This window comes from Ostrinia nubilalis, chromosome Z, assembly GCF_963855985.1.
Source record: "Ostrinia nubilalis chromosome Z, ilOstNubi1.1, whole genome shotgun sequence".
In the NCBI taxonomy this organism is placed as follows: Eukaryota; Metazoa; Arthropoda; class Insecta; order Lepidoptera; family Crambidae; genus Ostrinia; species Ostrinia nubilalis.
In genome coordinates, this window is record NC_087119.1 from 24975055 (window position 1) to 25000236 (window position 25182).

General features: G+C 36.5%; 1 protein-coding gene across 6 annotated transcripts in view; it reads right to left on the reverse strand.

Moving 5' to 3' along the window:
• LOC135086457 (titin homolog) overlaps positions 1-12637 on the reverse strand; it is a 56544-nt gene extending 43907 nt beyond the window's left edge. For 5 of the 6 annotated variants that reach the window (XM_063981177.1, XM_063981180.1, XM_063981179.1 and 2 more), the window contains exon 1: positions 12399-12470. The gene's annotated coding sequence lies outside the window, so the exon portion shown is untranslated. Of the gene's footprint in view, positions 1-12398; positions 12471-12592 lie in introns of those variants that run through there. The other variant, XM_063981176.1, reaches the window with a different exon arrangement.
• Between the last annotated feature and the right edge of the window lie 12545 nt (positions 12638-25182).

Genomic DNA, 25182 nt, shown 5'->3' on the forward strand with positions numbered 1-25182 from the left:
TACCTACATAACATTTTTTAAATGATTCGTCATCACGTCCATTGTCAGAGCACGACCTTATTCTAATTTGTTAGACTCAAATTGCGGATTTGGCTTGATTTTTGATTGATAAAACATTCAAAATTGAGGCAGCATGGCTAATCATATCCCATCAAAAACAATACTTGTCAAAAAAACCAAGTCTCGCAACTCAGTTGTTCTACGGTAAAAAGTTGTGAGATCCATGTAATACCAAGTCCAGGCCAGGAAATCTTAAACGTTTTACATAAATATATTGACTTGGCCATCGCATGAAAACACGTGTAAATTAAATTATTTAGTGCGATGGCCAAGTCAATATATTTATGTAAAACGTTTAAGATTTCCTGGCCTGGACTTGGTATTACATGGATCTCACAACTTTTTACCGTAGAACAACTGAGTTGCGAGACTTGGTTTTTTTGACAAGTATTGTTTTTGATGGGATCTCATTTCTTTTTGTATTTTGTAGACAGCAGTTATGTATCTAGAAAACTGGACCGAAATTGACCCAATTTTACTCGACTTAAATATTTGGGGGCACAATATCAAAAGTGTCTACTTTTGATAAATTACCTTTTTAAAATTTAAATCTCACAATAAAATTGCTCAGATGGAAGAGCAGTCGGCAAGCAAAAGTCGTAGGTTTTATTTCCCGCCTTAGGCAGTTCGATTATTTCATTAGTTTGAGATTTCAGATGCAACTCTTAACGTTTAAAAAATGTAATAACTGCATACATAGGTATACATTTAAATCTCACAGTTTAAAAAACTATTTAATCGCATTTTACTGTAACTAAACATATAATATCTGCTTAAACCATGGGTAGGTATTGTAGGTAAGTTACCTATAGTTAATTATTTTTTACGAACAAGCTTCCCTGCCTTTCTTATGATTCATAATAGTATTACTAAGTATATTTATCGATAATTTTCCATGTGTCTATAATAAAAAGTTTTCCGAAAAGACTGGAAGAAAACATCTCAGAAAATCTCGTGCGTCAAAGTCCCGAGTGGGTGTAAACATCGGAGGCTTTCAGGTTCTATTTATAACTAAAATTTTCCAGGAAAGAGTCATTAATATAGAATATTCCTATGTCCTCGAAGCTTCAGAAAAACCAGAGTCAGAACATTTGCTGCTTGAATTATGAATCATCGTAAAATTACCCAATATTACCTATGTTATAATTTATCTTAAAAGTACATATTACCAAAGAATAAGTACCTACTTACAAACACTAGTTACATGCTGTCTTTATGAAAAACTATGGAAAACAAGAAGGCCAGAACCTATATTGACCATCCAAAACATAACAGTCATAATATTTAATGTTATTATGATACTAAATAGGCTATCTATAGCGTATTAAAAATGTGCTTGATTTGTATAAGGATATATGCTATACTTACAATTCTTATAGTCACGACAAGGTCTCTCTAAAAATGGTATTAATTACATTTTCGAAAATAAAAATCCCTCTCCTTTTTGAAGTCTAAAGACAATTTTTTTTTAAATATGGAATAAATCCTTGCAGTTCCATCACAACAAATAACAAAATGTACCATGTAACCTACTGGCATACATTCCCACCGTGATATCTACACTCGGCATCAAATAAATCGCACTCTCACGACAAGCACTTTCAAACGTATACATCCCCACTTCCCACCAATATTGGTACCATTTGAAAGGCTAGTTCTAAACTGCATTTCATTAAAGGAAAGGTTTGTACCCCCAAAATGTGTCTTTAGAAGGATCCAGTCTCTTCTTAAAACCACAGGTACTTAGTTACGCTTGAGACAACTTTACTATAAGACTGTTAAATTGGGATTAATCGCTATCCGTCTGATAAAGAGGACACCTGAGATCATTATTTGGTTTAATAACCATTAAAATTGGCCTAATTGGTCCCAGAGGTGAGCCCCAAATGAGGCCTACCTGTTAATTGTTTATAAAAAAAGTTAAATGTGTTTTTCTTTAAGTTTATTTATTGGGCTTTCAAATAACACCATTATAATTAGGGCACCATTATTGTGTCAGAAGAAAATCTTTAAGTTATTGTCGCGGGAGGTGTGATTTAATTGACGTCGAGTGTATTTTTGAGCTTTTTAAAGCTTTAATTCATATCGATTGCATTTCCGTTGACCTTGGCCGTGACATTGAATCTTCCATGCACCCTTCTCTCAGGCCCTTTTCCCCTACTTCAATTCGAAATGTCATTTGTTACTTCCAAGCCTTACTACCTTGTAATAACGGTCACTTTTCCATGGCGTACCCGGGTAAACACAGACATGTGAACTATGGTTATGCATAGATGTACATATCAATGAAGGAGAATCAAGGGGAGGGAAAAGTACTGAAGCATGTTTATGTAATTTAGATGTTGTCTTCCACACCTTTTAAAACTTTTAACACTAAATGAAAATACCAACTGAATATCAGTAGGTAGTGCAAAATAAAATGAAAGAAAGAAAGAGAGAAAGAAATATTTTTATTTACTTAGTCTAAAATCCTTAGACTACAACATCAATTATACATAATTTGTTTAATTAAAATGTTTTCAGTCCACTTCGGAATATCTACAATACCTACATTATTATAAAACAAAGTCGCTTTTCTGTCTGCCTGTCTGTCCCTACCTACTTATGCTTTGATCTTCAAAACTACGCAACGGATTTTGATGCGGTTTTTTTTAAATAAGTAGATTAATGCCCGTTTTCACCACCAATCCCTAATTTTTAAGTGACCCCTATGGTAACACGTAACAGGAATTTTGTTTTCGTAGGGGTCACTTAAAAATTAGGAATCGATGGTGAAAACCGGCATAAGTGATTCAATAGCAAAGTTTTAAGTATAATTTGTACCTGTGCAAAGCAGCCCGGTCGCTGGTTTATAATAATTACTGCACAATCTAGGACCATTACCATAATAAATTTAATATTGAAGTGAATGTAAAAGGAATTTAATTATCCTACTTACGGCGCACTTTCAGTGTCAATTTGTCAAAAAGTGTCAATTTTCAATTAAGAAGAAATTTATTTCAAAAGGTTTACATTTAAAATTAAGCCCTTTGAGGGATTGAAATATAAACCCTATTCATCATCCGTACGACATTAGTGATTGAAATTGTGGGAGTTTAGGCCCGACGCACACGAACTGACGCGACGTTGCGACTTAAACGCAGTAGACACAAAATAGTGATATTTTGATCGTCACCAGTTGATTATAATCTACCTATACTATACTTATAATAATAATATAATAAATCTGTAGAGAGGTCAATTCTGTACATGAAATATATTTTCAAAATAACTATCAGGGGGTGATTAATAATCGATACTAATGCCAAAAATGCAATCAGTAAAATTTTTGTCTGTCTGTCTGTCTCTATGTTCCTTATAGAAACAAAAACTACTCGATGGATTTTAACGAAACTTGGTACAATTATTGTGCATACTCCTGGGCAGGTTATAGAATACTTAGGAATTCCCAAGGCAACGGGAATTAGCGGGAAAATCCTTTTGTATGACAAAAATCTAAACCGCGTAAGATATTTGAAGGGGGTAAAACGGGATCCACGCGTACGAAGTCGCGGGCGGCCGCTAGTGTTGAAATAAATTCCTTAAAAAGAGTCTGTTACCACACAAACAAGCGACTGTTTATACAGGGTGACTGGAACTGAACCCGCCATAGCTAATACGCGTATAGAGGAGGTCATTTGCTAATTATTGAACCTTACTTTCTATGGCTAAAGTTTTATAGTTTAGGAGATATGTCAATTTTGATACTTTTTTCAGATTTTTCCAAAATTTGACCTAAAAACTGCTTCAATTTTTTTTCTCGCGTGATTTCAACAGTTTTTTTTATTTGATATTAATATCGAATATGTCTTTATTCAAATAAAATAAATTTCTGATCCAGATAATGATTGAATAGCTAGTTACGAGCCGCCAAAGTTCAACAAAAGTACAAACCACGATAAAAAATTCTACTTCAAATTCGATTGAAACAAAAATTAATGGTGATAATGGATTGCCAATAATCTTAAAAATATCTCCAGCCTCTCTTCTTTCCAATGATATATCACACGTTGTAATTGGATATTGAAATTTATCAAAAATTCAAAGTTTATGGAAGAAAATGGAGTAATAATACAAAAATTATCCATACAAAGTTGATTTTGAATTTTTTTAATTTTTTTTTCTTTATGTGATTATTATTTTTAAATTCATTTAAAAAAAAACACGAAAATAGTTATGAAAAGGAGTATAGCAGAAAATATGAGTTGTTTGAAGAAACTTTGTATGGATAATTTTCGTAAATTACTCCATTTTCTTCCATAAACTTTGAATGTTTAATAAATTTCAATATCTAATTACTACGTGTGATATGTCATTGGAAAGAAGAGAAGGTAGAGATATTTTTAAGATCATTGGCAATCCATTATCACCATTAGTTTTTTCTTAAATCGAAATCGAATTTGAATTTTTTAACGTGGTTTGTACTTTTGTTGAACTTTGGCGGCTCGTAACTAGTTATTGAATCATTATCTAGATCTGAAATTTATTATATTTGACTAAAGGTTTATTCGATATTAGTATCAAATAAAAAAATTGGTTAAAATCATGCGAGAAAAAAAATTTAAGCAGTTTTTAGGTCAAATTTCGGGAAAATCTGAAACAAGTATAAAAATTGTCATATCTCCTAAACTATAAAACTTTAGTCATAGAAAGTAAGGTTCAATAATTAGCAAATGACCTCCTCTATACGCGTATTAGCTATGGCGGGTTCAGTTCCAGTCACCCTGTAGATGTTGAATGGTGGTCTCTAATATCTTAACAGTATTTTTAATATCTTTAAAGACTAGACAAAAAGCATTTTACGTTTTGTCGGCACTGGAATACACTCGTGTATGCTCACCCTTACACATATTATTTACCCTTATTCCAGTAAATAGACTCCTGAGTAAATTAATTGGAAAACATACTTCATCTGACTGTAAAATAGGTTTCTTCTTAGTAATATTTAAAATGTTCAGAAATACCTTTATTTTATATTTTAACAAATTAATGTTTCGACGACTGGTTTTGTACTTTATTGTGGTTTGCGTTTGAATTCCAATGGGAGCATGGACAAAATATTAACTTACTTATATGTAATATTATTTAATATTTATATTTTCACGTTGTAACTTCTGACGAGTTTTACAAGAACTTCATGAAACTTCTTACACGTGTTTGAAATCTTCATCACAATTTATGAAATGTTAATAGCAAGCGCATTCTTACCAAGCGGCCAATATTTTTCATGATAAAATGATCGCAACTGTACACAAATGTTGAGCTAACCACGATTGCAACTAGTAGCAGGCCTGTTCATCTCCGCAGTTTACATCGAAAACAAAACACGCACGATGGCCCACCTACAGGATACCTATTATTCGACAAAGCCTCACATACGAGCGAACATTGACTCACGCACGCGTATTCTTGTGTATGATGGAAGAAAATAAAGAAAATGGTGTACTAAATATTATACAGTATTTAACTGCCTAATTAATAATAAAAACACAGAATGTACTTTTTTAAGTTGCCTCAAGACACTGAGAGGTAAAGAAGTAGTTAATATTATTCATGATAATTCATGCTAAATCATGTATTTCCTCCGCCATTTTCCGCAGTTTGGCACTTCACATCACATCATTTTACCGAAGTCAGTCCTATAGCTTCGGCGCAGTACCGATCACTGACGTTTGTCAACAAAATGGTTGAAACAGGCTAAATTATACCATAAATATTGTTAATGACATTGAGCATATTTTTTTTAAATACCTTCGCGAAGTAAAACTTCTGTACGTAGTACTTATTATTATTCTGTGGTTTGACTTGAGTTTGAGAAAAAGTAGCTTTTTTTCAGCTTTTACACAAAGAAGCAGTTGCGTTTTGTTTTCGTTTGAACTAGCTGTCAAAGCGACACCGCGATACGAATTTGTGATTTTCGTTCGTCGTCTCGTCTCGTTGTAGTTAAAAATATTTAGCGCAATCGGGGCCCAGTAGGGTCGCCGTCTCCACCGCCATCGTGCACGGGCTGCACGCGTTGGTTTGGTCGAACCTTAACAGTATTCCAGCCACTTCTTTTATGAATCCCTCCACTCAATCTTCGTGTCGTGAACAAAATGTTTTTATGCAGAAAACCAATATTATCCGATATCAAAGGAAACGCAAAATATGTGTGGCTTGCACACTCGGACATCACAAATTGGCAGGCTAATTAAAATTTCGCATTGATACGGAAAACATGGGGAAAGGGGTCTGGCTTTCCCCTTTGATTTCGGGAGTCGGCTTGATGTCGAATTCAAAGAGACGTATTTAATAGGAATGTGAAAACACATCGACTATCGATGAATCGTTTATTCAATTGCATCATTATTAATTTTAGTGCTAAGCTTAGAATAAATAAATATTCTTGGAAATTTTACACTACACTTCTAGTCCCGAACTAAGTAAAGCTTGTACTATGGGTACTAAACAGCGGATATAAACATACTTAAAAATACTATTTATACGAGTACATAGTAACACCCAGACCCGTCACAGAAATAAAAATTCATCATTTCAATTTCTGCCCTCTCGGCATAGTAGTCTGTTCTGAACCACTACACCAAACGGCCAACAAAGAAGAGATTACCTTGTACGTCTGCGATTAAATGAAAAAAAAAAGCCTAGGTACTTTGTTTCTACATCTTTATTTTCATAGTTTTTTCAGATGTAAAATACACAGTTTATCACTTGAGTAGGTACGAGTAAGTATACAAGTTAAAGACTCGATGGAATTTTGTAAATAAAACTCTGAAATTGCGTATTTCGTTGTATTCTTGAAACGTTACAATTATGATGTTGTCCCATCGGACATTCGGAATCCAAAAGAGAAGTGAGTTTATAGCGTACACTCAATATAAAGTATTGATTGACAAAGATTATGTGGCAATTTTACACAGTAGAGGTAAATTTTGGTCAAATATTTTATCGATATCAATGTAACTCCAAATATAATACATCCCTAGGCATTACACACTATTCGAATTAGCTGCTGCCGAGCGAGCCATATGGTTGCGTTCTTATGGACACGCTGAGCGTGCCGCGTAGCTGGTTATTAAGTAAGGCTGAGTTACACCATCTTACTATAATTTTAACAAACGTCAAAAATCTGTCAAACTTCATACAAAAAATACCGGTTATCGTTATAGTTACCGTTGAAGTCAGCTGGAGCAACTCAGCCTAAGTGTTCATGATAACGCAGCAGTGAATAGAATAATAAAATAAAAAAAAGAAATAATAACTTATTTTCGTTGCAGGCCAGCCTTACCTTCATTATAGTAAGAATTAACAAACCTTAAACACTTGTTGCAAAGCTTACAGGAAGTCATTGGAGCCCCCATGCTTACAATTGGCCAGTGTAGAAATGATGATAATAATGAAAACGCAGTACGCAGAATTGACGGCCGTTGGAGCAGCAAGGTTCTGGAGTGGAGGCTATGTACCATAAACGTAGCGTGGGACGTCCACCCACAACCTGAGACGACCTGAAGACGACCTGATAACGCTACGCTTCCAACAATACGACGTGGAAGTCTTTGGGGGACGCCTATGTTCAGCAGTGGACGTCCTGTGGCTGAAATGATGATGATGAATGAGTATTCATCATAATCATCATGTCCTCACATGGGGACATTTCATTAGTACTTTCTTACACGCTTGCCGCTCTGCTCCACGCTCCGCGTATGAACAAGTCGCCGCTAACTGGAATGGCCAACGTAAACGGATATACGGATATGTCCACGTCCACGAATGAAGAACGTGGGGGGTAAGGGTGCCAATCACCCCCCCCCCCCCCTCACATCTATCTGGGGCATCGCATTCAAAGGGATCCCGACTGTGATTAGCCAAATGCGATCGCATTGTCCAAAATAATACCATTTAGGATGCCTAATTGAATTGTATGTTCGATATATGCACATGGCATTTATGAATTTCATAACTGACAGATATTGTGTAATTCGAATAATTAACAGAGACTTTGTCAAGTATTAACAATATGTAAAGAGAATTTTCGGAAATATTTGAATAGTTTTCTTTCTTTTCAAAAAAAGAAGGAATGGTTTTTTCGAGTAAAATGTTCTATCTACAATATTTTAAGAACACTTTCCCTCTAGGTAGCATTACAAAATTCCACCTGTATACTCTTTATTCTGCATAGAAAGAATACAAAGTTGACCAAATTAAGCCATAATAAGGATACCCAATCCTATCCTACAATATTTTTTTGACAAATAAAAAAATAATGTACCTACTTTATAGTATACTAACTTTTTCCCGCGACTTCACCCTCGTGAAATTTAGTTTGTCATAAATTATAGCCTATACCTATTTTATTCTGGGTTATAATATAAACAATAATACTGTAAAGTTTCATCAAAATCCGTACAGTTTTTGCGTGAAAGAGTAACAAACATGTTGACATCCCGACATCCAGACATCCATACAAACTTTCGCATATATAATATTAGATAGTAGGATTAATCTATAAGATCATCGCATGTCAATGTCCAGTGCAGAATACACGAGGTGGGCGATACTGATATTACTGACGTGCGTCTCGCGCAGGACTGCAGGGCGAAGGTGAATAGTGTTGTCGGACTATCGATAAAGTAAAGTAAAAGCAAAAAGTCATTTGCCAACAAAAGGTTATAACGATATTTTCCTAGTGGCTGCTGCACTAAGCTCTGCATGTGTCACGGCAGCCTTAACAAAAGTTTAAACAAACTATCCTGATTTAAGTCAAAGTCAAAATCAAAATTTATTTATTTGTATAGACTATTTAAATAGTACTTTCAAATCGGACACACTGTTAATGACATATAACCGTATTAAACTCTTAGGCTGATTTGCACCACCTAACTTTGACCGTAACTTTGACAATGACCGGTGTTTCTGTATGGAGTTTGACAGATTTTTGTCGTTTGTCAAAGTTAAAGTAAGATGGTGTAACTCAGCCTTAAACTTAGGCATCGAGTGAAAATATTCGCAACCTTAATCAATACTGAACTCAATCTACGTTATAATGACACAACTTTAAGGTAAGGAGACTCCAAGCAGATCACCGAGACGTTAAACAATCAGTTGGACTGACGTACTTTATTGACTAACTGGTGGTACAACACTAGCTGGCGCTAATGTACTTTATCGAGCAACTGGCGGTAACAGCACTATGCTAAGGGCGCGTGTCCACCCACGCAGCCCACTTTAATTAAGATGCGCTCACTCTGTTTTATGCAGCATTCAATTTCGATTTTGCTAGTTAAACTTTTATAAAAAGCCTTTGAAATATTCCAGGAAGCAGGAAGCAGGACTCTACGTAGACGTTTTCAATTTACTCTGTAGGAAGAACCCTTTGACGGTGCTATTCTGAACGTACCAAGGTTTATGTTAGCACAAAGAAATAAATTCATTAAACCCGTGCTTTCCTTTACAGCACGCTCCTTTATTTCTGTAGAATCTGGGATGCGCGGTAATGAGAAATGCATTGAGCAAAGGTAATGGAAATTATTTGGAAAAATCCATCTTTAATTAAAATCAGCTCAAAATAGAAAATAGCTCACTCGCTGAAAATATTTCATTTTCAGAGCTTTAAATTTTTGTGCCGTATCGAGGTAGATAATTCAATAGCGGAAACGTGGCACTTTAGATTACCATTTATGTATTACTTACTTGTGTTATTTATGTATTACTATTACAAAATCACGATCACGATCGCTGATGCGAGCTGCACGCGTTCATTTGGCCGAAGCTTAAGACTTAATATTTTGTCTAGTGCTAATTAAGACTAATTCCACGTAGACTCTTATTTAAATTATTTAAATAAGGCGTATATTGACGTTTCGAGGCTGCTCGTTTGATGCACCGCGAGTTTGCAGATTCACGTTAATTAATTAATTAGCAATCTAAAACTTTGCAACAGCCGCAAGCATTTTTCGAGTTTGACTGTAAGTTGGTTGGGTACTTACAAAATTAAAAAAATGTTAACCACTAAATTGTCCTAAACACTACACAATTTACCAAGTAATTAAGATAGGTAAATAGACATTTTGCCAATGCCAATGGCTCTCTGTCCTATGAATAGCCGTAGTGAAAATACCAGAACCATTTTATTATTCCATGGACCATCTAAAAATATAACAAAGCTGTCACGTGAAAAGTGCTTCATTTTTATCAGCGTGCACCCGAAGTGCTTTCCAATCAACTAATCCGGTCTGTGGGCGCGAGTTCCATTGTGAAGACCTTCATAACTGCGCTTTAATAAAATAAAACGTAATAAAGGAGCAGTAAAGGTGCCGTTCCGACACTGACGACAGAATAAAACGCTTAGGCTGGGTTGCACCATCTTACTTTAACTTTGACAAACGTCAAAAATCTGTCAAACTCCATACAAAAAACGCCCGTCATCGTTGTAGTTACGGTCAAAATTAGGTGGTGTAACTCAGCCTTAGCCTAGGCGCAGACCACCGATTTTTAGTCGGCCGATAGTTTAGTCGGGCAGTTAATCAGTATGGGCATGTATGGAAGTGTGCACATTACTCCGAATTACAAATTGATCGGTTCTTTGCGGGACATTGCAAACGGAATGAAACACTAGTACAGAACGGGATCCTTAAAAAAACTCGATGTCCCCGTAGGAACAAGCCCTTATCAACTCGTAGAGATGAGATAGAGTAAATCAAAATAAACTTTATTCGGGTAAGATATGAACAACAAACTACATAAATACCCTTCGATCGACAAAACCAACTACATGTCGGATGATCGGATCAGCGCAAAAAATCCGTCTCGGGCAATAAGAGCGCACTTGAAAGGTGAATTCTTTTATTGTAATTAGTTAATTTCTTTTTTCGTCTGGCATCAATTTAATTTAATATTTTATAATCTTTAAAACACCCTGCTAGCTGTGAGTTGGTATTAATTAAATAAGAAATCACTTCTCAATTGCGCAATTATTTCACGAATAACGTAATTTTTCGATAAATATACCTACTCCTAAGCATTGGTGGTCCCAAAACTAAGTCAAACGTGTCTCTTGGGAATTGGAGTGAGGCTTGATTTTATATGACGTGGAATTTACAAATACGTAAAGTTAAAATAATTATCATAATCCACATGACAAGAGCGTTCATGAGTGAGCCAAGTGTGCTTAGAGGTCGGTAAAATGGTTTCCAAGAATTTTATATGTGACTAGCGGCCGCCCGCGACTTCGTACGCGTGGACCCCGTTTTACCCCCTTAGGGGTGGAGTTTCGTAAAGTCCGGTCTTAGCGGGTGTCTACTCGCTATAAGACCTGCCAAATTTAAAGGTTTAGGTGTTATAGTTTCTGAGATTTCGTGATGAGTGAGTCGTCAGTGACCTTTCGCTTTTATTTATATTACTTGACATTCTGTGAGTGCCATTATTGTTTATGTTTTATTTATGTACAGTTTAAAAACTTTCACCGGGACAAACTTGACATTCACTGGTTGGGTTATTTTAATGGCGGTCAAGCTGTAAATCCTGGCTACACAGGGGTTGCAGCGGTGGGAACGAGAGGTGGGAATAGCCCCGTATAATTACGTAATTATCTTTCCATGTGACAGATCCTATGGCTTCATTTCGCGGTCACCAGTCACATACGACTGTCGCAGGCGCTTATATCAAATCGCCACCTTAACGGTATTAAATTTGCACTATGCAGCCAACATATCAAGGGTTATGCACTTACTATAGTGAAAATAACTGCCATTCAGGGAGCACTGGCGGAATTCTCTCTTTTCAAGTGGTATTCCTTCAACGAAAAGTTATTCGGAAATTAAATTTCGTTTCTGCTTTAGCAATTTATTTATAATTAGACATAGGGAATTTAATTTTGAATTTCCTTTAGTGTGCAATTAATGGTAAAGCTTCTGGTGCAGTAAATATTTTGCTTATTTTTACAGGTAAGCGATAATTTAAAACTCTTTCGTGAAATTGGAGATTGCTACGGACTCGGATGAAATATCGAATGATTGCTTTATTAATAAATTGTGCCTTTGTTGTCAATACCGTAGTTGTAAATGTAAGACATTATTAAACATTTTAACCAAACAAACTTTTGATTTTTTTCTGTAGTGAGCTGACGATCTCAACCAGGAACCGGGTGCGCGACGTGCGCGTGCCGACCTTGACGGTGAGGTCCTGCAGCCGCCGGAGGGAATTAAGGTCGTCCCCAGTGGGCGCCTCGTCGGCGGACACCTCCAAGCGCACGCGGCTATGTTGGTTTCTTAAATGTAATGGGTTGTCTAGAACAGATCGCTTACCTTGCATTCAGTGGAGCTGACGATCTCAACCAGGAACCGAGTGCGCGTGCCGACCTTGACGGTGAGGTCCTGTAGCCGTCGTAGGAAGGTGGGCGGATCGTCCCCAATGGGCGCCTCGTCGGCGGACACCTCCAAGCGCACGCGGCTATGTTGGTTTCTTAAATGTAATGGGTTGTCTAGAACAGATCGCTTACCTTGCATTCAGTGGAGCTGACGATCTCAACCAGGAACCGGGTGCGCGTGCCAACCTTGACGGTAAGGTCCTGCAGCCGTCGTAGGAAGGTGGGCGGGTCGTCCCCAGTGGGCGCCTCGTCGGCGGACACCTCCAAGCGCACGCGAGCCGTGTCCTTCCCGGCCGCGTTGGTTGCCTGGGCAGAGACAAAAATTACATTCATGGTCATGAAACAAAAATATAAAGGGATACTATCTTTGTTTACTGTTTGGGTTCAAACTATATGCTGGAAATACACTATGAGGGAAATTGCGGGAACACATACCGACAAAGAAGAAACTTGTCATTGTATTTATGTGTTCACATTGATGCGGATTGGCTTACGAAATTTTCGGATAGATCCAGTTTATTCTGTAACCTATTATTAGTACCGTTTAATAGAGCTCATGAAGTACTTTCAGAATCAGTAACTAGTTTTTTTGATATCTTGTATAGTGTAGAAATAATCGAGTGAGATCACTATCGTTTCCACCCTGTAGATAGGCTTCTGACAAGTCAATCAGCACAGCACTGTTACATGTACTGATTCAATTTCGGTTCTTACACATTTTAATACAAAAGTCACTTTGTAAAAAGAAAATTTTGAATTTGCAAAACATAATCACATTGTCATTACAAAAGGACGAGCTAATTAAAAATGATTTTACAAATCTATACTACTTACATTCTTATTAGATATTCATGGAAAGAAGTACTTTATTTATGGTAAGAATACAGAAATATAGCTATTGCAGAAATGGGTGCATTAATACTCCAGTGCTTCAACAATCGATGTCCGAGAGACGTAACTTTATACGTATGGTATTGGTATCAATATTTTGCAGAAGATGATAAATATTATTCAACAGAAACATTACCGGTACTCAGATACCAATACCGGTAAGTATTTTACCGGTATTCTTATTTTAACGCCTTTTCGTGTGATAATAGAAGACGCACCATGTCACATCGTAAAACAGCTTTACACGCATCTCTGCGAACTGAGTGTACGACTGTACGTCGTATTTAGACCTGACAATAAAGTTTTAATTACAGGTCTATTTGTGCTAAATTCCATTCTACTAGTCATAGACCGTTCAGTCTGACAGTTAAACTATTAACTAATCGACTGGAAGCCTGCCAATGACACCGCTAGTTTACCTTAGAGATGCGTTTGCGCATCATTAATTTCACGCACGCAGATCTATTACTTATTTAGTTTGTAGGAACTACGCTTGATTATGACAGGATTTGTTTATTGAGAATAGAAAAATATAAAGAGTTAATAATTCGCCGAGTTGCGCATGCAATACGTAAATTACGATTAGACTAGGCGCAGACCACCGACTTTTAGTTGGCCGATAGTTGGGTATTTGTATGTACATATGAAGAATCGGCCAAATCAAATCGGTGTAATGTGCGCTCTTCCATATATACCCATACTGATCAGCTGCCCGACTAAACAATCTGCCGACGAAAAATCGATGGTCTGCGCATAGGCTTAGAGTTTAGATTAGAAGCTGTAGATTTTGATAAGCGTGGGTATAATTGTATGGAGTATAGGGGCAAATAGGTATCAATAGTCTTTTAAAAGAAACTTATGAATGTAACTACATTTTGACCGTAGCTTCGCTCGCATGAATTTCAGTATGTCAGACAGATACTTAATCTTTTTCGCAGAGCAAAAACTAAAAAAAAATAGTACTCGTGTTATAGAGATACGAGTACCTACATACCTATTACTTTCCTGTGAAAATAACTCTATACTGAAACTCATCTAATCGTTCTGTGGCTTGATCATGAAAGAGTAATAGGTAGGTAAACATCTATCCTTCCATGTTCAAAAACTTCTACTTATTTATACACTCGGCATCAATTAAACCGCACCTCATGCGACGCGAACTTTAAAGATTTTCTTCTGACACAATCATGGTGCCCCAACAATATTGGTCTTATTTGAAAGCCCAATAAATAAACTTAAAGAAAAACACATTCAATTTTTTTATAATCAATTAACAGGTACCATAAACCTGAAAAAAGGCCTCACTTGGGGCTCACCTCTGGGACCAATCAGACCAATTTTTGTTGTTAAAAAACCAAATACGATCTTACGTGTCCTTTTGAACAGATGGATAGCGATTAATCACAATTTAACAGTTAAATAGCCATAAAAGTTGGCTCAAGCGTAACTACCTGTCGCTCTAAGAAAAGAGTGGATCCTTCTAAAAACACATTTTTGGGGTAAAACCCTTTCCTTTAATGAAATGAAGTTTAGAACTAGGCTGTCAAATAGTAGGTACCAATGTTAGTGGGAAGTGGGGATGCATACGTTTGAAAAGTGCTTTTGCGGGAGGTGCGATTTATTTGATGCCAAGTGTATTTTTTTTTTATCCACAACGAGGAAGCTCTTGTCTTGTATCTCACCTGATGGTAAGTTATGATCAGGCCGAAGGTGGAAGCGAGCTTCACGCGGAATCCTCAACCAGGAGGAACTGGCTATCTTACCTCTAACTGCCGGAACACAACAATGCTGTTAACATTGTTGTTATGGCGACAGACCTAGGTAAGATGGTGGTAGCTAGCCAGGCGGACTTAGAACAAGCCCTACCACCAACCAAACCGAACAGAAAAATCTGCCCCCACTGGGAATCGAACCCGGGACCTCTACGTCTGAAGCAGACGGTCTTACCACTAGACCACAGAGGCAGTTACATTATACTAGGATAGCATAGGATAGAAAGTATACTAACTTGTAGAGTGTAAACGCCACTATCCCCGGCGCGCGCGGCGTTCACGGTGAGGCGGACGCCGCCCGCGTCGTCCGAGGTCGTGAAGCGGTCGTCTAGCGACGCCCCCGCGCGGCTCCTGCAAACACTTGCATAGTAAATAACCTGCACATGCACTGCCAATGTCGTTGATGTCAATATCAAAAACTAGTAAAGTCCGGTCGCCGAGCACGTAGAATTTCGTCCAATGACCCCAAGCTACTTATCCTTATCGCCCGCGCGTAATTATGTTGCTGTCGCGACTGTGCGACGGGCGCGGCAGCAGTGAGTGTGCGGCGACCGGACTATAGAACTTGTAGGATCGGTAGATCCAACCCCGTCGCTGCACGATTGTGGTGAACCCACTCGGTGCTTATCTCGCGGGGATAGCGAGACTTGCATTGCACGAGTTTGTGCAATACAAACTACAGTTCAAATGACACTGTCTTCGAAAATAATTATAATATTATAATTACACACTACGGCTCTCGAAGTCTCGACAGTCGGTATAAGAATGCCAATATAGAGCGGGATTCATCCCTGCTAAAATTTCTAGAACCGGTTTTACCGGTCCCAGTTCCCACTAGTGAGCACTGTCATGACATGCCACGGCATCCTTTTAAATCAAAGCTTCATAATTGCAATATAGTCGGATCTTTACAATGTGAGTATCATGTCACTCCTGAATAGACCGATTATAATGAAACCGATGAACCCATGTTTACATTTAAGCTATGTATTTTGAATAAAATTTATTTCTATTTAATTTCACAATACACAATAAATAGTAATTTGTATAGGCTGTTCATCAATTTGTAGACAAGTGACTACTTTCAGAGAGTGAATATTGTCAAGAAACAACAATATTGCTTTCTTGTCCACTCTATGAACAGGCTATATTTACAAAACATTTACCAATACAGTGCCACAAACAAAAATTGGAAAAAATAATTTAATTACAGAAAATTGAAACACTTCTGAATCTGTCATAAAACTCCAAGTAGTAGGTTTGTGGCATTGTATATTTGTTTACATATTAATGAATGATATTCTAATAGGAATTGACATACTTAGTGGCTAGTGAGTGAAGTTGTGGTAAAAATAAAACAATGTTTTTTGTCTAAGCTATAAATGAGAAACAACAAATAACTCTTTCATTCATTTCATATTTATATTGTTTTTCTTTGCTTTTATACTGGACACTGTTTGTTGTCAGCATCGAAAAGATTAACCTTTGCCATTCAGGATTTTGAGTCAAAGTAGGCATTAAGAATTACAATAACAGCTAGAAATCGGTACCAAAAGCAGTGAACACAAAAAGTCCTAAAGTAAATACTTACCAGTCCAAAAAAAGTAAAGGTTTTAATGGTAATAAGTTGTAACTAGGTGACCTACAACGAATCTTAAAACAATATTTTGAATATGGTACCGGTACGTAATGCCATGCAATTGGTATCGGTACCAAAAATGTGGTGTGTCAAGCCCTAGATTCATAAGAGCGCGGCGAGCTACCTTCGACATACTGAGCCCATACCATAGAAAATAAAAGTTTTATCAAACGCAATGTTTCTTTATTGCCTCCTTAAAGTAACTCCGCGTTCAATAAAATGCTTTCTTTCACTAAGAATACTTGAAAACTTGTATTGCTGCCCTATTCTTAAATCGTTAATCGTATAGTTCTTTTATGAGACTGGCGGCCGCCCGCGACTTCGTACGCGTGGATTCCGTTTTACCCCCTTAGGGGTGGAGTTTCGTAAAATTCTTTCTTAGCGGATGCCTACGTCATAACACCTGCCTGAATTTCAGCCCGATCCGTCCAGTGGTTTGGGCTGTGTGTTGATAGGTCACTATGTCGGTCAGTCAGACAGTCAGGCACCTTTGAGTTGGATATACAGGGTGGAATTTTGTAATGCCACCTGGAGGGAAAGTACTCTTAGTATTGTAGATAGAAAATTTTACTGAAAGAAAACATTCCTTTATTTTTGAAAAGAAAGAGAACTGCATTCAAAGATTTTCGAAAATTTTTCGAAAATTCTCTACCATACCATACAATTTCCAGTACATAATTAAAATAGTTTAAGATTTCATAGCTTTCCTTTCATTTGATTTATCAAGTTTGTTAGAGAGATTTCATCCTTATACTTAACCCTAACGATCGATGCAATAAAAATACAGGGTGTAATTTTTAACAGATTTTAGTTGGTTCGAATGCCGGGTGTTTCAAGCAAATTTTTGGAAATCTTTGAATGCAGTTCTGTTTCTTTTCAAAAATAGAGGAATGTTTTCTTTGAGAGAAAAAATCTATCTACAATATTAAGAGTACTTTCCCTCCAGGTGGCATTACAAAATTCCACCCTGTATTTAGACTATTGTACCTATTGTTTGTGGGTATTTTGTTGTGGTGGTGGTAATTTGTGTTTGTTTGGCCGTAGAAGGAAAGGGCGTCCGAAAACATGATGGAAAGACGATTCCGTCTAACCTTGGGACCTGGGATCCTGCTGGACCAGAGTTAGAGAAAATAGAGCTCAGGAGGCGCTGGAGGAGGCCTATGCCAAAAGGCACGCCGAAATACGAGATATACTAATTTTAAGTACGGTCGACAGCACGTCAACGTAAACACTGCGGTATCTTACGTAGTTGCGATAGGGGCGAGTTTGCAACGAAAATGTGTAGCTTGATGTGCTGTCGACTGTACATAATGGATGCAATAAAATATTGAGTTATTGAGTATACTCTAATTCGGAAAAGAAGGGCTTTATTATTATTTGTATTTATTGCAAGTCTGTTAGGAGAAAACATTTAGGTATATATTACAAACTAGCTTTCCGCCCGCGGCTTCGCCCGCGTGGAATTTTGTCTGTCACAGAAAAACAATATCGCGCGCGTATTTGCTCACCGTTTAGACCTACCCTGGACTACGACAAACATTTTAAAACCAAAATCAGCTCAATCGGCCCAGCCGTTCTCGAGCTTTAATCAGACTAACGAACATCAATTCATTTTTATTTATATAGATAGATAGATAGATAGATAGATCACCAAGCCGACTCGTTATGTAAAATACTTTGCATATTGTTGCTGTTAGTCCATCTAACTTGTCATACCTCCTGACTTTCCTGCTACGAATGAGTTTAAAGAATAACAAGGTTAGTATTATATGTTTGCAAGACGTTACAGATGAAGATTTGTATTTAGTGAAGAGTAAGTGAAGTAGGTACCTTGTTAAGGTAAATAACAATACTGGATACTTACTTTTATTTAAACAAGGTGAAAATAATGTTTGATCTTTTGATAGCTTCTTTAGCTTAGTTCTTTAGTTCCAAAATCTAAGGATTCGATTTCTGAAAATTTATTAACCGCTTACAATGATGTGAACTAATTTTGGCTGAAAAATGTAATGGTGTAAGACTGCCTATATATGGTAGCTAAACTCCATGACGCGCGACCTAATTACAGGCGGCAGGAGGCGTTCCAGAGAACCCATCAAGCCCTACTAAGGTGATAACTTAGTTACGCTACACATTAGGCTTGATGCACTATTGATCCATGCTGGAATGAGGACGCCCCAGGACTAGATATAGGGCACCTACCCGCCTGAAATCAAATGATAACAGCTGATCGCTGCGCGAGTTTTGTTTGCCAAATATAGAAAAAGCGGGTCCGCTTTTTCACGGCAGCCATGCACGTTTTCCATCAAAAAACCACTTTGAAAAGACAAAGGGAATTGGAACTTTGAGCGAATGTTGGTTTTAGTAAAAAAATAAAAGTTGTTTGAGTTGAATTGCGCATCCCATGGAGTTTGGAGTTAGGCACGAACCGTAGTGGTAAATTCTGTCGAGTGTGCTTACCATGAGTTACGTCAGGTGTGCTTGCTCGCGAGTTTGTCAAAAAATCTATAAAGATTTTAGTTCCTGAAAGTAGCCGCTAGAGCTGTACAATCTGCCATACATCTAATGTAATTTTTTTACGCAGTCGCTAGCGTGCGTAAACATACTCATTTTAAGTACACTTCTATTTACTTTTGATCAAGTTAGTTGTCTAATAATGGGACTTTGTTCAATGGAGCAAGTATCCCATTGAGTTGGATGAATGAAAAAAGAAATACTTCTCCAAAATTAGGACCAAAATTACCGCTGAAATTGTGCCGTTTCTTTTGTGAATTCTTTTTTCTTTCCTGTTTTGTGTGCACAATAAAGTTTGATCAATCTATTTATTTATGTTTTTTTTTCACCTCCAAAGACCTTATTTTATCTTGGACTTATTCCAGACCAGTTCTAACTCTAACGGGTTGAGCGCATCGACGCGGGCGCAGAACAAAGGAGTGTTAAGTTGCAATGAGGTCACCAGTTCGAGTCCTGACGACACTGTGACGTGTGTATCTTTAACAGAGTTGTTATTGCGTATCTCGAACAAAACATTATGTATCTAACATAATAATGTTAGGTACCTACATCAGTTTTTGATAAATTGGATTAGGTTTTCTGGGTTCGAATCCCAGATGAGATTCGCCAATAGACGTGTTGACACCACCAATCAATTGACGTACTTTTTAAAACTGCCAAAACGAAACTCTCTCATAGATTTTGTATGGCTCTACAAGCACGTGACGTCACTATTTTATCAACTCAATTAAACTAAGTACTTTTTTCTATTACAATGCGACCAAAAATCAAAATTATAGGTAATTTAAAATTAATTAAGTTTTTAAGACCAGTATTAAGTATCTTTTTAAAAATGTTGTGATTTCGAATTTGATGAATGGTGTCAAATTGTCTATTGTCAGGAAACATACTTATTTAGAATTATATTAAGATGTATCAGATATGAAAAAAGCTGTTTCTCCAATAATAACACGATTCCATGCACCAAAGGGTCAAAGGTGAAGTCATTTAGACCATCGGTCCAATGGAAATACAATCGGACGCCTTACGCTCATGAACTCTATAAAAAGACTAAGGCTGGGTTGCACCACCTAACTTTGACCGTAACTATAACGATAACCGGTGCTTTTAGTATGGAGTTTAACAGATTTTTGACGTTTGTCAAAGTTAAAGTAAGATGGTGCAACCCAGCCTTATGCTCTTAGTCGAGGCCCACGCGATTTATCGATTAGGTATCTTTTAGATTGTGGATAAATAAATAAAACCTATTGAATAGCTAAGCAAATCACGACCTTATCACTATGACTTGATAGGATACACAAATAGATATTCCGCGAACGTCTCTCGAAGCTAAATATACGAGCAAAAGTATGGAGTCTCGCCGTTGTGTTTGGTTTCGGGCCATCATGAATATGTACAGGTATGTAAGGGTTGAACTCACAATTTTTATTACATGATTTTTTTAATAAAAATCACTGATTTAAATCAATATCCAAAAACCGGCCAAGTGAGTGTCGGACTCACGCACAAAGGGTTCCGTACCATTGATTTATGAAATTAAAGGCCTTTTGTTTATTTTTATATTTGAGTTGATTTAATGAAACGGTTTACGATTAATTATATTATATAAAAAAAAACTACTTACTAGATCTCGTTCAAAACAATTTTCGTTGGTAGTTTTTATAGTAATGCACATCATAATTGTTTTTTTTTAGATTTTTCATTTTCTTATTTTAGAAGTTAGAGGGGGGGGACCAACTTTTTTCCACTTTGGAAGCGTCTGTGACGCAAACTATTCGCTTTAGAAAAAAAAATATTTTAGAAACCTCGATATCATTTTTGAAGACCTATCCATAGATCCCCACATGTGTTTGATGCAAAAAAAAATTGAGTTTCAGTTCTAAGTATGGGGTTGGGGAGCCCCCAATATTTTTTTTATTTTTTATTTTTGCATCAAAATCCTAATGCGGTTCACAGAATACATCTACTTACCAAGTTTCAACTGTATAGCTCTTATAGTTTCGGAAAAAAATGGCTGTGACATACGGACGGACAGACGAACGGACGGACAGACAGACATGACGAATCTATAAGGGTTCCGTTTTTTGCCATTTGGCTACGGAACCCTAAAAATGGAATTAATGCAACGCTGGGAGTGCATATTAATCAACTGCTATGATCGAAATCAATGTTAATTAGGTGTTCAAGTATGAAATAGCCGTTTTATATGGAAAATAAAAAAAAGTTCTATACATTTTCTTTTGCGATTTTTTTTCCCAAATAATGAAAATTGATACTTGTAATAACATATTCCTGTGTTTGTAATGAAAACTGACACCACTTAGGGCGAGCTGTTTTGACGAAAGTTTTTTCTTGTTTCAGTAAAAATATGACATACCATCCTAAATAATTTTACTTTTTTTGGCTTGTTACCTAACCCCCTTACTAATAAAAAGTTACACAGTTGTTGAACACTGTTTTAAAATGACATTTCCATACTAAACGTCACTTTAAAACACTGTTCAACGAGCGTGTAAGTTTTATTAGTAAGGGGGTAAGTAAATAAACATATTTTCCGTATGAAAAACTAAGGTAATGAATGAAAATGTAATAAAAATTTAAAAATAAAAAAAATCACGTTTTTTTTTTCAAAAAAATCTGATGATGTTTTTTTTTCCACCCTGTCAGCGAGACTTTAGATATTTTTGGATTTTACAGCTACCAACCCAACCAACTACGCTTGTACTATAGTTACAAAATGGCTGTTAAACATAAGTACTACAGACGACAGCACATCAGACAGAAGTCGCCCTTATCGCAACTACGTAACCACAGTGTTTACGTTGACATGCTGTCGCTGTACATAGCGTATTTAAATAACACAAATAATATAAATATTCTAAACTCGACATTACTTGCTTAAGAGCTCGCGCTCATCACTCTGACAATTGCCCCCGGTGGGATCCGATCCCGTTACCGCAGCTGGTCTTACCACTAAAGGTATCTGTAAAACCTTAATTAGGTCTCAAAAAGATTTAATTAGGTACCTACCTACTCGTAGTCCAATTTCATAACAAAACTAAGGCTGGGTTGCTGCACCATCTTACTTTAACTTTGACAAACGTCAAAAATCTGGCAAACTCCATTTAAAAACACCGGCTATCGTTAAAGTTACGGTCAAAGTTAGGTGGTGCAACTAAGCCTTAGCTGTGCTCGCGACTTCGTACCTACGCGTGAAAATAGTTTGAATAATATTTCCCGTTTTCGCAACATTATTCTCTACTGCTTCGCCCCTGTTAGCCGTAGGGTGATGTTATAAAGCCTATAGCCTTCCTCGTTACATGGGCTATCCAACACAAAAAGATTTTTTCAAATCGGATCAGTAGTTCCTGAGATTATCGCGTTCAACCAAACAAACTCGTAGATATCTGCCATGATTACATAAGCCTCGCTGAATTTCCGTATTTCACTGTAAATTCAATTATTGGGTTTTCATTTGAACTGATTTCGTCTACCAATACGGTAACTACCAATTTTTTGAAGAAGTGACTCTGGATCCTTCTAAAGACACATTTTTGGGGTAAAACCTTTCCTTTAATGAAATAAAGGTTAGAACTAGGCTTTTAAATGGTGCCAATATTGGTGGGAAGTGGGGATGCATACGTTTCAAAATGCTTGTCGCGGGAGGTGCGATTTATTTATGTCGAGTGTATTTGACCACAACTCTAGTTCCGACTCCCGCTAGGGACAAATTTCAAGTTAATAAAGCAGAACGTTTAAAATAGGTACTTATTAACGATTCTTAAATAACAAATCAATGACGTAACAAAATAATTTATTGTGCAATCAAACTTTTCCGTTCTACTCGTAGGCTTGACCTTTTTGCAATCACATTGGGCTTATTTAATCAAATGAAAATAATTCCTCGCCTTCGTATCGTTATACTCTCACAAAAGGCTAAATAAAGCCATATTACATTTAATTGGTTGGTATTTGAAGATTATTGATTTTGTATTTACTTTGATATTAAATTATTAATTATATTTTTTCTAAACCCAAATTGTGCCTAATAAATGATATTATTGTAGAAATAAAATACGAGTATACTATGATTAAAGATTTTTGGTACACTGTCTGACTTTAGGACTAGATAAAAAGAAAGAAAAAAAGAAAGAAAGAAAAATTGTTTATTTGGTTCAAACGTAATTAACGCAATTGAATAATAATTATAAATAAATTATGGAACCAAAATGGCTCCTACTCAGCCTGAACATGTTCCATAAAGAACATGATGCTGGTATTCTGTAGGAACCTTTTTGAAAAGAGCGTCACCAGAGACGCAATCAACATTGGCATTTCACCATAAACATTTTAATAAACTTTTACATACCTAAATAAGTTTTTTAAGCATGTTGTTTATTATACTTAACAGGGAAACAACTCAAAGGACATAGAAATAATAATGAAGAGCCAAACATAAGATAAGTATGTTCCTATGTTCAGCAGTGGTATGATGATGAAACATAAGATATGGTCATGTTTATCAAAAATGTTTGTTCAAGTACAGATCGAAATAAAAGCTTTGAGCAAATGTAAGTAGTTTAGTTATGTTTCAAAAGAAAATAGTGTTGTTTTATGAGTGTAAATCTCTAAATTAAGTTTATATTATTGTAACAGGCATAATAATTAATTATCGAGATTATTACCACTGTTTAATCTCGATAATTAATTATTATGCCTGTTCTCTCGTTTTAAGCTGCTTAAGTGCAATTTAATTAATTACTATACTAATTAGTTTGTATTCCAATGAAATAAAATTATCGAATAGTCAAAGCATTCTCTGAAATGAGGGATTATGCATTTCATTAATTAAAATGGGCCTGTGGCACAGTCGTCGTGACTATGCGATAGACTTTGTTTAAATACTGTGTAGTAATTTGTTTGTTCGTGATTACGTTTTGATTCTGAAATTACTTGAATTACAATTCCCTCAACCGACTTTGACTGAGTGATAATATTTTTGTCTTTCATATTTATTAAATATGAAAGATTAACAATATAAAGATAATAAATCATGGCTCTTTTTTCTGTTCTTAGAGACAATAATTATAATTAATTGGCAGGAAGGAAGTTGTATTTTACCCCTGACTGACCTCAATTATTATTCTCGACACTTCTCAAAATAAATATCAAATGTATGAATATTTCCAATAACGGCACTACCTCCCGGATTTTCGGACCACGGCACTTCTTTTCCAGGAACTTCAATTACTTACAGTTAGAGAGATGACGGGCGTTGTAACGTCAGATTTAAGCTTCAGCCGAACCAACGCGTGCAGAGAGCTAAGTGTGAGTTTACAACAAACGTCTTCACTAGTGAGCGCGTTAAAAAAATCCTATTAAGACTTTAGTTCTTGAAAGTATCCGCTAGGGGCGCTGTACAATCCGTCATGCGCTCACTAGGGACGACTTTTAAGGCTGGTTTTAGAGTCACGCTGACGCACGCTGACCGTCAGCGCTGACAGCCGAAATGTATGAAGCGTCGGCGCCGAACAAAGTCAAAGTCAAAGTCAAAGTCAAAATTTCTTTATTTGTTTAGACTAATAAATAGTTCTTACAAATCGTCATATGCTCTTAAGGAGCCTCTACATGTCTCATAATCTTTTTACCCTACCAGCGCTTCGAGACCAACATTTGGCAAGTGCTGAGAAGAAGCGCCGCAACAAACTCAGTCACCACTGTCTGCCGGTTAATATAAATAAATAGAAATAGTAGTAGTAGGTACATTCGATTCAGGAGCAGTTTACTGAATTTACCATGCATTCTTGTATGGTGTATCATAAGAATGGGTATACAAGATTGCGTGGTATATTAAACAAGGTAGTGACGTGCTAATATCTAGACTTACATATTAAGGTACTAGTAGA